The following is a 3,092-nucleotide window of genomic DNA, read 5'->3' on the forward strand; positions in this document are numbered from 1 at the left end:
TGAATAAGGGCCTGTTCACATCACCGTTCTTTTCCACTGAGGGGTTCTGTCGAACGTGTCCGTCGGGTTAACCCCTCAACAGAAAGGCAAACAGAAAACTTAGCTTCCGTTTCCCTCACCATTGAACTCAATGGTGACGGAAACCTAGCTAATGGTTTCCTTTTGTCATAGTTGTGACAGGGTTCCATTCTTAACGGAACCAATAGCGCAGTCGATTGTGCTGTTGATCCAGCGCTTGCCAAAATTCCACCCAGCTTTCCCTGTATAAAACATTCATGGCAATTAGGTTCTTCATTAGTCTCTGTGATAGTTTGGGCCACTACTTCTATGGGCCCCGTGACAGTTTGCTCAGGCCATTGACCCCGATGATAATGCCCCTGTCTGAATCATGTCTGATATACAAGCTTTCCTATCCATTTTCAAAAAAGTATCTGAGGAACCAGGTCGGGCATCAGCAGTGGCTTTCTTCTTACTCAAACTATGCTAAGGAACTTCTACTGTCGAACAAAATGCTATCCAGTTCCGTACCTGGTCTGTAGCGGAATCTGGGTTGTAGTTGACCGTTTCTCTAAAATGGCACACTTTATTCCACTACCCGGTCTTCCTACTTGTGCTCATCTGGCTATTTTCTTTATTGAACATTTTTTACCTCCATGAGCATATTGTGTCCAACAGAGGTGTACTATTCACTTCTAGGTTCTGGAGAGCTCTCTGGAAGTTAAGCTGAACTTTCTCATAAATTTAGCGTTTCCTCTTGAAGACGACTTGAATAGTCTTTTTTCGTGAGCAGAGTTTTCCTATAATAACCATACTGGTGAATCTACTCAGTCTTCTCTTTACTTTTTGCCAGTTCTTACTCGGTCTAAAGTTCTAGCAGTTAACCTCTCCCATGCTAAATTTTTGAGCAACTGGCGTAATGCCAAAGAGTCTATAAACAAGGATGTAAACTGCTTCAAGAAAAATGCTGACAAAAAGGTGCAGAATTCCTCTTCAGTTCCATCCTGGAGATAAAGTGTGACTGTCCTCCAAACATATTCAAAATAGGAATGGGAATAAACTTCTATCAAAGTTTTATGATATTCTGCTAATCCCCCTGATCAAAAAGTCGCAAGTACCCCAAAATGTTACACACGAAAACTACAGTTCGTCATGCAAAAAACAAGCCCTCCCTTAGCGATCTCAACTGGAAAATAAAGTTATGGCTGTCAGAAAATGGCGAAACTAAAACATTATTTTTTTTTAGAAAAGAACGTAAAATAAACCAATATAAATTTGGTGTCGCTGTAATCGTATTGACCCACAGAATGAAGTAAACATGTTGTTTACACTGCACGGTGAACACTGTAAAAAAGAAAAAACAAAACCGTGCTAGAATTGCCGTTTTTTGTCTCCAAAAAAATGTAATAAATAGTGCTAAAAAAAATCACATGGAACCAATAAAAATTACAGCGCGTTCTACAAAAACCAAGCCCTTACACCGCTCCGTCAACGGAGAAATAACATGTTATGACTCTCAGAACTCAATGGTGCTAAATGACGGAACAGACCAATTTTTTAGGTCCAGTAGTTTTTCACTAAAAAGCCCTCGTCATAATTTGCTAGACCCCACAGGTGGCCCCCTTAGATGCAGCGGAGATTAGAAAACTTTAGGGCCTTATAGGGCTAGTGAAGAAGTCAAAGATTAGGCAATTCTGGAGCGCAGATGCTTTGTACAATACCCAAAAAACCCGGCCTGTGCATAAAGGATTGGTTCAAAGTGTACCACACCAATCCATGGATTATAAATTTTATTATTCACCCCATTATTAAATAATCCTATTATGCCCTGATGCACTCCGCCCATGGCTGCAGGCCGTCAGGCTCACTCACCTCCTGATGGCCGCAGCCATGGGTCTGTGAGTGCTGGCCCCAGTCTCCTCTTTAGGAGACGCCAGCGCTCACTTCCGCTTACCTCGGCCGGGTCCCGTAGGCTCGTGCCCACTCTTAAAGGGCCAGCATTCGCACCTGAAGTTAATGTTAAAATTAGCTCATGAGTACCCTGGACTATAAGAAGGGCTCAGCCCCTTCCTCCCTTGCCTGAGCTTTGTTGTCATACCCTAAGTTTGTCTAAGCAAATGGTCTCCTAGTGTTTTCCAGTTCCTGTACCTGTATCCCATGCTACGTGGTTAAGTGCCGTGCTGAGCTGTAGTCGTGCTGTGCTGTATTCCACACCTGTCCTTCTACACCACGCCTGACGTCTGCCTGCTGCCTAGTCCCAGTCGAGCCTGCAAACCTTACATATACCCTGATGTACTCCGCACAGATTACATATACCCTGATGTACTCCTCACACATTACATATGACCCTACATTATAAGCTGAAATACCAGTAAAACCCCAAACAAAACGACCAAGCAAAATCTGTGCTCCAAAAGCCAAATTTTGTACGGCCCTATATACCGGGGAGCAAATTTCTTGGACGGAACTTTAAGGTGCAAATTTTTAGAAGACCGCCACATCAGATCCCCGACCACAAATAGGGGGTTAGTTGAACGTCTTATATCTGCCTGAGTCTTTTGGATATTCTGGGACGCCTCAAGGTTCTTCTGAACCTGGGCCCAGACTTTGCACAGTTCCCGATGAACGACATCTACCTCGGGATTGTTGGAACCACCAGGTGAAACGGAGGAGAACCGTGGATTAAACCCAAAATTGCAGAAGAAGGGGGAGACCCCCGACGAGTTACTGACCCGGTTATTAAGGGAAAATTCGGCGAGGGGAACGAAAGAGACCCAATCATTTTGACAGTCTGAGATAAAACACCTTAAGTATTGTTCTAGAGACTGATTAGTCCTCTTAGTTTGGCCATTAGTTTCAGGATGGAAGGCAGAGGAAAAGGACGGATCAATCTCCAGCTTCTTACAGAAAGCTCTCCAAAACAATGAAACAAATTGTACCCCTCTGTCAGAAACAATATTGACAGGAACCCCATGGAGACACAGGATGTGTTTGACAAACAAGGTAGCTAACATCTTGGCATGGGGTAGTTTCTTAAGAGGTATAAAGTGGCACATCTTACTGAAGCGGTCTACTGCAACCCACACCACCGACTT

This window comes from Rhinoderma darwinii, chromosome 1 (genome assembly GCF_050947455.1).
Source record: "Rhinoderma darwinii isolate aRhiDar2 chromosome 1, aRhiDar2.hap1, whole genome shotgun sequence".
NCBI lineage: Eukaryota > Metazoa > Chordata > Amphibia > Anura > Rhinodermatidae > Rhinoderma > Rhinoderma darwinii.